Here is an 11,164-nt window from a genome sequence, read left to right on the forward strand (position 1 = left end):
TGAGAGCGCCGAATCCTAACCACTAGACCACCAGGGAAGAGCATATCAAACGCTGGCCTGCTAATACCATGAGAACAAGCAGACAGCAATACAGGCTTCTGTCACGTCGAAAACCAACAAGTCGGGCGCAAGCACGAGGTCCCCCAGACGGTAGGCCAGTGGCGCAATGGATAATGCGTCTGACTACGGATCAGAAGATTCTAGGTTCGACTCCTGGCTGGCTCGCTCTCTTCTTTTTGCGTAATGCAGTATGGTTTTGAAGTCACGGGCTTGCCGAATTGTTGCCCTATTCCTACGTGCCAGCCGGGCTTTGAGGAAAAGTTGGACACGAAATGAAATCCGAACTAGCCAATAATCAGCAATTTACCCGGTTAAAAGCGTGTCTCAGTTTCATCGTTAATCTCATGCTTTTTTCTTTTCTGAACCTTGACAGATCGGCAATAGGGTGTTTTTCCTTGAAATAACGGTTACAATGCAAGACCACGCTTGTTTTTTCGAATGCGTGGCGTGAGTATTTTTGGAAAAAAAAATTTACCCGGACAAGGCTTCCACTGACCAGTTCCCATATGGTCTAGCAGTTAGGATTCCTGGTTTTCACCCAGGCGGCCTTGGTTTGACTCCCGGTAAGGGATGGCTGGCTCCTTTTTGCTACCAGTCAGGATTCCTGGATTTCACCCAGGCGGCCCGGGTTCGAATCCCGGTATTGGAAGGCGGGCTCCTCTTTGCTTGCCTCTTCAAAACGGGCCGCACGTCTTCCTGCATCATAAGCCATTTTTTGGTCAGTAGTTATAAGAATTAATGTGTTTTGCAGTGAAGTTTTCTAAAGTTAATATTTTGTAGTTTCTTGTCTTTCACGGTTTGCTTCAGTTAAGAGTGTGATGATACAGTTCTGTCTGGGAATGTTTTGTCTGTCTGTTTCAGGGTTATCTGTCGGCAGGAAACCAGTTGAGTGCGGCTGCACTATCTTCCTCTCTTCCTTATAGTTGCCCTGGATCATCTGTAATTTTCCTTCCCATATGTAGAAGTATTTGCTTAAATGATATGTGAACCCCCGCCTACATGAAGGCTTGTAAGGGTGCTGTATAAAAGATGGGACTGCCCCATCTTCTTTGGTAGATAACAATAAACCAACTTGTATTAGACTTTGGTGTGTTGTTGTCTATCCCAAGCGCGCTTGTTGCTGATCCACTCGACAGACCTGAGAAACTGCAGTGACCCAGAAACGAGGTTCTAACAGTAGTCGAGCTGCAGAAACATAATAGGCCGAGGTTGTGACCCCACCAACCCGTGCCTTCGATAGCTCAGCTGGTAGAGCGGAGGACTGTAGAGGCGTCGGCAATCCTTAGGTCGCTGGTTCGACTCCGGCTCGAAGGAGTTCGTTTTTCACGTGCCCACCTTTTTTGGGGGGGTTTGGCCTTCTGAAAGCCGCCAACAGAGCTTGATTTCACAGTCTGCCGTCGGGGGGGGAGGCAAAAACGCTTTCCCTGACCGGGAATCGAACCCGGGCCGCGGCGGTGAGAGCGCCGAATCCTAACCACTAGACCACCAGGGAAGAGCATATCAAACGCTGGCCTGCTAATACCATGAGAACAAGCAGACAGCAATACAGGCTTCTGTCACGTCGAAAACCAACAAGTCGGGCGCAAGCACGAGATTCCCCAGACGGTGGGCCAGTGGCGCAATGGATAATGGTCTGACTACGGATCAGAAGATTCTAGGTTCGACTCCAGGCTGGCTTGCTCTCTTCTTTTTGTGTAATGCAGTATGGTTTTGATGTCACGGGCTTGCCAAATTGTTGCCCTATTCCTACGTGCCAGCCGGGCTTTGAGGAAAAGTTGGACACGAAATGAAATCCGAACTAGCCAATAATCAGCAATTTACCCCGGTTAAAAGCGTGTCTCAGTTTCATCGTTAATCTCATGCTTTTTTCTTTTCTGAACCTTGACAGATCGGCAATAGGGTGTTTTACCTTGAAATAACGGTTACAATGCAAGACCACGCTTGTTTTTTCGAATGCGTGGCGTGAGTATTTTTGGAAAAAAAAATTTACCCGGACAAGGCTTCCACTGACCAGTTCCCATATGGTCTAGCGGTCAGGATTCCTGGTTTTCACCCAGGCGGCCTTGGTTTGACTCCCGGTAAGGGATGGCTGGCGCCTTTTTGCTACCAGTCAGGATTCCTGGATTTCACCCAGGCGGCCCGGGTTCGATTCCCGGTATTGGAAGGCGGGCTCCTCTTTGCTTGCCTCTTCAAAACGGACCGCACGTCTTCCTGCATCGAAAGCCATTTTTTGGTCAGTAGTCGAGCTGCAGAAACATAATAGGCCGAGGTTGTGACCCCACCGACCCGTGCCTTCGATAGCTTAGCTGGTAGAGCGGAGGACTGTAGAGGCGTCGGCAATCCTTAGGTCGCTGGTTCGACTCCGGCTCGAAGGAGTTCGTTTTTCACGTGCCCACCTTTTTTGGGGGGGTTTGGCCTTCTGAAAGCCGCCAACAGAGCTTGATTTCACAGTCTGCCGTCGGGGGGGGAGGCAAAAGCGCTTTCCCTGACCGGGAATCGAACCCGGGCCGCGGCGGTGAGAGCGCCGAATCCTAACCACTAGACCACCAGGGAAGAGCATATCAAACGCTGGCCTGCTAATACCATGAGAAGATTCTAGGTTCGACTCCTGGCTGGCTCGCTCTCTTCTTTTTGCGTAATGCAGTATGGTTTTGATGTCACGGGCTTGCCGAATTGTTGCCCTATTCCTACGTGCCAGCCGGGCTTTGAGGAAAAGTTGGACACGAAATGAAATCCGAACTAGCCAATAATCAGCAATTTACCCGGTTGAAAGCGTGTCTCAGTTTCATCGTTAATCTCATGCTTTTTTCTTTTCTGAACCTTGACAGATCGGCAATAGGGTGTTTTTCCTTGAAATAACGGTTACAATGCAAGACCACGCTTGGTTTTTCGAATGCGTGGCGTGAGTATTTTTGGACAAAAAAATATACCCGGACAAGGCTTCCACTGACCAGTTCCCATATGGTCTAGCGGTCAGGATTCCTGGTTTTCACCCAGGCGGCCTTGGTTTGACTCGCGGTAAGGGATGGCTGGCGCCTTTTTGCTACCAGTCAGGATTCCTGGATTTCACCCAGGCAGCCCGGGTTCGAATCCCGGTATTGGAAGGCGGGCTCCTCTTTGCTTGCCTCTTCAAAACGGGCCGCACGTCTTCCTGCATCGGAAGCCATTTTTTGGTCAGTAGTCGAGCTGCAGAAACATAATAGGCCGAGGTTGTGACCCCACCGACCCGTGCCTTCGATAGCTCAGCTGGTAGAGCGGAGGACTGTAGAGGCGTCGGCAATCCTTAGGTCGCTGGTTCGACTCCGGCTCGAAGGAGTTCGTTTTTCACGTGCCCACCTTTTTTGGGGGGGTTTGGCCTTCTGAAAGCCGCCAACAGAGCTTGATTTCACAGTCTGCCGTTGGGGGGGGAGGCAAAAGCGCTTTCCCTGACCGGGAATCGAACCCGGGACGCGGCGGTGAGAGCGCCGAATCCTAACCACTAGACCACCAGGGAAGAGCATATCAAACGCTGGCCTGCTAATACCATGAGAACAAGCAGACAGCAATACAGGCTTCTGTCACGTCGAAAACCAACAAGTCGGGCGCAAGCACGAGGTTCCCCAGACGGTGGGCCAGTGGCGCAATGGATAACGCGTCTGGCTACGGATCAGAAGATTCTAGGTTCGACTCCAGGCTGGCTCGCTCTCTTCTTTTTGCGTAATGCAGTATGGTTTTGATGTCACGGGCTTGCCGAATTGTTGCCCTATTCCTACGTGCCAGCCAGGCTTTGAGGAAAAGTTGGACACGAAATGAAATCCGAACTAGCCAATAATCAGCAATTTACCCGGTTGAAAACGTGTCTCAGTTTCATCGTTAATCTCATGCTTTTTTCTTTTCTGAACCTTGACAGATCGGCAATAGGGTGTTTTTCCTTGAAAAAACGGTTACAATGCAAGACCACGCTTGGTTTTTCGAATGCGTGGCGTGAGTAATTTTGGACAAAAAAATTTACCCGGACAAGGCTTCCACTGACCAGTTCCCATATGGTCTAGCAGTTAGGATTCCTGGTTTTCACCCAGGCGGCCTTGGTTTGACTCCCGGTAAGGGATGGCTGGCTCCTTTTTGCTACCAGTCAGGATTCCTGGATTTCACCCAGGCGGCCCGGGTTCGAATCCCGGTATTGGAAGGCGGGCTCCTCTTTGCTTGCCTCTTCAAAACGGGCCGCACGTCTTCCTGCATCGAAAGCCATTTTTTGGTCAGTAGTCGAGCTGCAGAAACATAATAGGCCGAGGTTGTGACCCCACCGACCCGTGCCTTCGATAGCTCAGCTGGTAGAGCGGAGGACTGTAGAGGCGTCGGCAATCCTTAGGTCGCTGGTTCGACTCCGGCTCGAAGGACTTCGTTTTTCACGTGCCCACCTTTTTTGGGGGGGTTTGGCCTTCTGAAAGCCGCCAACAGAGCTTGATTTCACAGTCTGCCGTCGGGGGGGGAGGCAAAAACGCTTTCCCTGACCGGGAATCGAACCCGGGCCGCGGCGGTGAGAGCGCCGAATCCTAACCACTAGACCACCAGGGAAGAGCATATCAAACGCTGGCCTGCTAATACCATGAGAACAAGCAGACAGCAATACAGGCTTCTGTCACGTCGAAAACCAACAAGTCGGGCGCAAGCACGAGATTCCCCAGACGGTGGGCCAGTGGCGCAATGGATAACGCGTCTGACTACGGATCAGAAGATTCTAGGTTCGACTCCAGGCTGGCTTGCTCTCTTCTTTTTGCGTAATGCAGTATGGTTTTGATGTCACGGGCTTGCCAAATTGTTGCCCTATTCCTACGTGCCAGCCGGGCTTTGAGGAAAAGTTGGACACGAAATGAAATCCGAACTAGCCAATAATCAGCAATTTACCCCGGTTAAAAGCGTGTCTCAGTTTCATCGTTAATCTCATGCTTTTTTCTTTTCTGAACCTTGACAGATCGGCAATAGGGTGTTTTACCTTGAAATAACGGTTACAATGCAAGACCACGCTTGTTTTTTCGAATGCGTGGCGTGAGTATTTTTGGAAAAAAAAATTTACCCGGACAAGGCTTCCACTGACCAGTTCCCATATGGTCTAGCGGTCAGGATTCCTGGTTTTCACCCAGGCGGCCTTGGTTTGACTCCCGGTAAGGGATGGCTGGCGCCTTTTTGCTACCAGTCAGGATTCCTGGATTTCACCCAGGCGGCCCGGGTTCGATTCCCGGTATTGGAAGGCGGGCTCCTCTTTGCTTGCCTCTTCAAAACGGACCGCACGTCTTCCTGCATCGAAAGCCATTTTTTGGTCAGTAGTCGAGCTGCAGAAACATAATAGGCCGAGGTTGCTACCCCACCGACCCGTGCCTTCGATAGCTCAGCTGGTAGACGAACTTATTTAGGTTTAAATAAAAACACCAAACGCCTATTTTAGTTTTAAGCAACGACAAAACAGCTGTCCTGTCAGTCAAATCAAAGGATTATAACGCAAGTGCTCTAAAATCTTAGTTTTTGCCGTTAAGTAAACTGTCATATTAGCAGAAACATAAATAATACAGCTCCGGGTTACCCACGATAGACACCAAAGGTTTCTCCTCCATTTCTTGCAGTCTCTGGACTTTTTAAGCAACGGTAAACTTTCGTCACCACAACAGAAGACCCGCCTCTCCATTCATTCGATTGGACAATGGAAAAGAACGCGAATGACGTTGGGCATTTTTCCGCTCAGTGTTGATTTTTTTTTTTCAACTTCAGGCGCTCAGAGCGCTCCTGCACAAACGTCAGGCGCCGGGGCGCATAAACAGCGCGCAGAACGCTCACTGCCAACAGAAAACCATTCAAAAGAAGCGCCTCCAACTGCAAAAGCGCGTTCGGTGTGATCGCCGCCAAATCCAAATTTTTGCGTAATGCAGTTTAAAATCTTTTTTTTTTTACCCGGACAAGGCTTCCACTGACCAGTTCCCATATGGTCTAGCGGTCAGGATTCCTGGTTTTCACCCAGGCGGCCTTGGTTTGACTCCCGGTAAGGGATGGCTGGCTCCTTCTTGCTACCAGTCAGGATTCCTGGATTTCACCCAGGCGGCCCGGGTTCGAATCCCGGTATTGGAAGGCGGGCTCCTCTTTGCTTGCCTCTTCAAAACGGGCCGCACGTCTTCCTGCATCGAAAGCCATGTTTTGGTCAGTAGTCGAGCTGCAGAAACATAATAGGCCGAGGTTGTGACCCCACCGACCCGTGCCTTCGATAGCTCAGCTGGTAGAGCGGAGGACTGTAGAGGCGTCGGCAATCCTTAGGTCGCTGGTTCGACTCCGGCTCGAAGGACTTCGTTTTTCACGTGCCCACCTTTTTGGGGGGGGTTTGGCCTTCTGAAAGCCACCAACAGAGCTTGATTTCGCAGTCTGCCGTTGGGGGGGGAGGCAAAAGCACTTTCCCTGACCGGGAATCGAACCCGGGCCGCGGCGGTGAGAGCGCCGAATCCTAACCACTAGACCACCAGGGAAGAGCATATCAAACGCTGGCCTGCTAATACCATGAGAACAAGCAGACAGCAATACAGGCTTCTGTCACGTCGAAAACCAACAAGTCGGGCGCAAGCACGAGGTCCCCCAGACGGTGGGCGCAGCAGCCGAGAATAGTTTTGCTAAACAGCCCTAAACCGTTTCCCATTCATTCTCAATGGTTGTGCTAATCCACTACGGATGCAATATTCTTTTGTCCACTGACGCTCTAGTGGCGCTCTTCCGTGTTTCGTCTCCCCGGGAAGTTTGAAGTCGCCATTTTCATACTGACTCGGAGCGTGAAATACATTCAGTGAAGATCTGCCTCGTTCAGTTTATTCAGCACATCTATCAAAGGTAAGCTACTTTATTTATATTTATTACCTTATAGCTTACGTTTTTGGTGCCTTTAATAATGATATCCAATTAGTTGTTGAGCGAAAACGCCCGCTTCGCTCCGTTGGTCGCTTCTAAACTTTACGCTGTCCGCTTTTGTTTACTATTATATCATCAAAGGTTGATTTGCACGCAAAGTTATGAATGAACACGATCGTTTTATCTGTTCATGTGTACAGTACTTATGTCATTCGGTTAAATTATCCGTTTGGTTACCATGACTTCACTCGTTTGGCTTGTGGTAAATACGAGCTAAATAATGAATGAATATGTTTTGTTTATGTTAATGTGAATGGTTTTCATTTGGTGATGTTAAATAAGCTATGGTATATCATAGATTTCAGTAGTAATGTGTTGATAACTCGCAGATACACATTGCACTGTCTAAGGTAGCTTACTGCTGTAAATCCTTTGTGCAAATTAGATAAGGTAGACTTTATATGTCCTTTACGTTGCACAAGGCTTAATAGACTAATTTTAGAAACAAATGTTTGGGCTTTATAATAATTTTACAACTTTCAATGTGTGAAATAATACACATCCATTAAACAACATAACCTTTTGAGATGAAGCTACCAAACCATCTGTAAAAATATCTAAATAGTATTCCCTGTCATGCACAAGACAGAATATTCCTTAATTATTTTTATATACACTACTAATAATAAAAGGAATATTCTGAAAAAGAAAACTAGTCTTGTGCATGACAGGGAATAATATTTATAGATGTTTACAGTTGATTTGATAACTTTATCTCAGACCGTATGTGTGTGCATATATATATGCCTTGCGCAATGTAAAGGGCATATATGTTATAACATAACAGTGCAAAGAGTTTGATTGGTTTTGACAAATAAACCTAAAATTCAGTTTTCTTTCATGGTAGATCAAGATGCAGAAAAAAGTGCTGTTCTTCCAGGGAGAATGTGCATCATTCCAACTGTCCTAAGGACTATGAATTCGTGCCATGATGAATTGATACCAACTACAATGAGGGTAAGTATGCATTTTGTTCTGCATTCATGTTTCATTGGGTATTAACACTTGAATGCATGCTTGTTCACTGAGTCAGATTGCTCCTCCTGCTCAGACTAGTGAGTAGTGTTTAGGATAGTACATTGGTTTGGCATGTCTGTGGGATTTAATTAAGTTTTACTTATATAGCTAAAACGAACTAAAAAATGCACAGAATTAATGTATCCAATCTCTGCGATCTTCAGGGTTAGGCCGCATGTTTCCAAACAGGATTGGGGCCATTCATGAATTGAATTGAGAATGAATGGTAAATTCCAGTTCACTTCCTGGAATGAAATTTGATTTGGAATTGGAATGTCAGGAAACAGAATTGAAATCAAATAAATTCCACTTAATTCCACTTGCGGTGCTAAATAAAACAATTTGACTTGTTTTGCTTTATAGTTTATAGTACATCAAATATTGTAAATCACATAAACAACAAACAAATAAAAGAAATATAAAGTACTGTATGTTTAGTATGTTAAGCATGATCATTTCACATGCCACATTTCAGGAAATGATGATAATTCAATGCAATAGAAAGTGAATGAAATACATGAATGAACATGATTCATTTGTTTGTGAGTTGAGACATATATTATGTGGTAATCATATATTGAATGTATAGTACATCCAGAAACTTATCACCACTGTTATTCAATTATTACAGTTTTTTTTCAGTCGCTAACAAGAGTTTGGTCCAAACAGTTGTCACATTTTCAAAACTCTAAACACAGCATCGGTCTTTTGTGGCCATACCATTCACACATTTCATGTCGTTTTCACCCAATATGGAGTCAGTGAACACATTTACACAATGCTTACATTTTCTTAACAGACAAGCTATACCTAGCTATATGCAGTGAGAGATGCAGTGAGAGGAGCAGTGAGAGGAGCAGGAGCAGTGAGAGGAGCAGTGAGAGATGCAGGAGCAGTGAGAGATGCAGTGAGAGGAGCAGATGCAGTGAGAGATGCAGGAGCAGTGAGAGGAGCAGATGCAGTGAGAGGAGCAGATGCAGTGAGAGATGCAGGAGCAGTGAGAGATGCAGTGAGAGGAGCAGATGCAGTGAGAGGAGCAGGAGCAGTGAGAGATGCAGTGAGAGGAGCAGGAGCAGTGAGAGATGCAGTGAGAGGAGCAGATGCAGTGAGAGATGCAGTGAGAGATGCAGTGAGAGGAGCAGGAGCAGTGAGAGATGCAGTGAGAGGAGCAGATGCAGTGAGAGATGCAGTGAGAGATGCAGTGAGAGGAGCAGATGCAGTGAGAGATGCAGTGAGAGATGCAGTGAGAGGAGCAGATGCAGTGAGAAAAGCAGTGAGAGATGCAGTGAGAGATGCAGTGAGAGATGCAGATGCAGTGAGAGCAGTGAGAGATGCAGTGATGCAGGAGCAGTGAGAGATGCAGTGAGAGGAGCAGATGCAGTGAGAAAAGCAGTGAGAGATGCAGATGCAGTGAGAGATGCAGCGAGAAGAGCAGATGCAGTGAGAGATGCATGTATTTTTGAGACGAAAATTATCCCTTTGGCTAATTATGTTTTGTAGATGTGAGTCTGTCTTAAGAGTTTAGAAAAAGTATCTGAAGTATGGGTAAGCGCTTGTTAGCGATTGAAAAACTGTAATTCATACTTTTTTTACAGGGTACAGGTTTTTATACTGTATCTAAGGTTTGAAACATTGTTTTTTCTTTTGTGGGATGTTGTGTTAACATTCATAAATACTACAAAAACAATCCATAATTTTGTTGGTAGGTATAGCTTGTTTATTAAGAAAATGTAAGCACTGTGGAAATGTGTTCACTGACTCCATATTGGGTGAAAACGACATGAAATGTATGAATGGTATGGCCACAAAAGACCGATGCTGTGCTAATTGTGTTTAGAGTTTTGAAAATGTGACAACTGTTTGGACAAACGCTTGTTAGCGACTGAAAAAAAACTGTAAGATGGTCTCAAGGTACACAGTGTGTAAATGTAAGCATTTTAAATCTATGACAGGCAGGAGAAGGAAACTGGCTGTTTTAGTTCCTACTAACACCAGCACTATACTATTACTAGCATATATTGTATGCTCTGAAATGACTGATGGTTTTGTATGTTATAGTTCCATCTGCTGCACTATCCAAACCAACTCCTGATACAAGTGCTGGATTGAAGGCATCACCAGCTGATGGTAAAAACACTGTAATCTAGATCATGTAATCAAATGTTGAGATTATTTTGGTTACATAAATATAATAATTGGTCTTTTTACGTTTGTGAAGCTCCAGCCTCTCCAGGCCTAAAGGGGAAGACACCTGTGGCTCTTCCAGCGGAACTGATGTTCCTAGTGAAGGAGACCTCAGCAGAGAGGCCTGAGTCAACTCCAGGTATGTTTCCATTTTAGTGTAGGGCTGATGATCAGACAGGGTTTCCGCGGGGCATTAAAAGTATTAAATTCAATAAAATTACATACGATGTAGCCTAGTTAAGCAACGTGAGCGGACCAAAAGAGAAAGCTGTTTTCAGAACATAACCACGATTGCAGATTTCTCATTCAATTAACAAGTAATAATTAGTGTTTTGTTACAGAATAAATCAGCGTTTTTTGTTTTTTTTAGTTAAATAATTTTTGAATCGATGAATCATTGATACATTCATAAAGACAGACACTTGATTGATTCTTGAATGAATCAGCAGAAAACAATTTAAGGGGGAAGATATCATGAATATGCTGATTTAAGTAAGGTTAGAAGTGATGCAGTTTAAATTATAAAGATTTTCTCACATATCCAAGACTATCATCATTGCATTGTCAAATTCAATGGCACTTAATTTAAAACATATAACTGGTCAAAGTTTGGGATCATTAAGATTGTTTAATGTTTTTGAATAGTCTATATTATATAATATGTAATATATATATATATATATATATATATATATATATATATATATATATATATATATATATGTATAGTATAGTATAGTATATAATATAATATAATATATCATTTAAATTTATGATACTTTTTATGTGAATGCATTTCAAAATATAACTTATATTATATGTGATTGTATTATGTGATTCAATTTGATTTATAGCATCATTATGCCAGTCCTTAGTAAAGTCACACTAAAATGCTGATTTGCAATATTTCTAATGATAAATATATACACACACATATGTTTTTGCTCCACAATTTTGTTGAAATCATGATACATTTTATTTTTCA

General features: G+C 44.8%; 1 protein-coding gene and 10 non-coding genes across 11 annotated transcripts in view; 6 read left to right on the forward strand and 5 right to left on the reverse strand.

The window, feature by feature from the left end:
• Window positions 1-11,164, forward strand: part of LOC141323603 (uncharacterized) — a 118,083-nt gene that overhangs the window by 77,080 nt on the left and 29,839 nt on the right. The window lies entirely within an intron of this gene.
• Window positions 1,291-1,374, forward strand: trnay-gua (transfer RNA tyrosine (anticodon GUA)). The gene is given in 2 exon segments: window positions 1,291-1,327; window positions 1,339-1,374. It is a non-coding gene; the product is annotated as a tRNA-Tyr (tRNA).
• On the reverse strand, window positions 1,481-1,552 carry trnae-cuc (transfer RNA glutamic acid (anticodon CUC)). Its single transcript has one exon. It is a non-coding gene; the product is annotated as a tRNA-Glu (tRNA).
• On the reverse strand, window positions 2,542-2,613 carry trnae-cuc (transfer RNA glutamic acid (anticodon CUC)). Its single transcript has one exon. It is a non-coding gene; the product is annotated as a tRNA-Glu (tRNA).
• trnay-gua (transfer RNA tyrosine (anticodon GUA)) lies at window positions 3,292-3,375 on the forward strand. The gene is given in 2 exon segments: window positions 3,292-3,328; window positions 3,340-3,375. It is a non-coding gene; the product is annotated as a tRNA-Tyr (tRNA).
• trnae-cuc (transfer RNA glutamic acid (anticodon CUC)) lies at window positions 3,482-3,553 on the reverse strand. Its single transcript has one exon. It is a non-coding gene; the product is annotated as a tRNA-Glu (tRNA).
• trnay-gua (transfer RNA tyrosine (anticodon GUA)) lies at window positions 4,353-4,436 on the forward strand. The gene is given in 2 exon segments: window positions 4,353-4,389; window positions 4,401-4,436. It is a non-coding gene; the product is annotated as a tRNA-Tyr (tRNA).
• trnae-cuc (transfer RNA glutamic acid (anticodon CUC)) lies at window positions 4,543-4,614 on the reverse strand. Its single transcript has one exon. It is a non-coding gene; the product is annotated as a tRNA-Glu (tRNA).
• Window positions 6,008-6,156, forward strand: trnae-uuc (transfer RNA glutamic acid (anticodon UUC)). The gene is made up of 2 exons: window positions 6,008-6,044; window positions 6,122-6,156. It is a non-coding gene; the product is annotated as a tRNA-Glu (tRNA).
• trnay-gua (transfer RNA tyrosine (anticodon GUA)) lies at window positions 6,284-6,367 on the forward strand. The gene is given in 2 exon segments: window positions 6,284-6,320; window positions 6,332-6,367. It is a non-coding gene; the product is annotated as a tRNA-Tyr (tRNA).
• On the reverse strand, window positions 6,474-6,545 carry trnae-cuc (transfer RNA glutamic acid (anticodon CUC)). The gene has a single exon. It is a non-coding gene; the product is annotated as a tRNA-Glu (tRNA).

The sequence above is a fragment of the Garra rufa genome, chromosome 1 (assembly GCF_049309525.1).
Source record: "Garra rufa chromosome 1, GarRuf1.0, whole genome shotgun sequence".
Classification (NCBI taxonomy): Eukaryota; Metazoa; Chordata; class Actinopteri; order Cypriniformes; family Cyprinidae; genus Garra; species Garra rufa.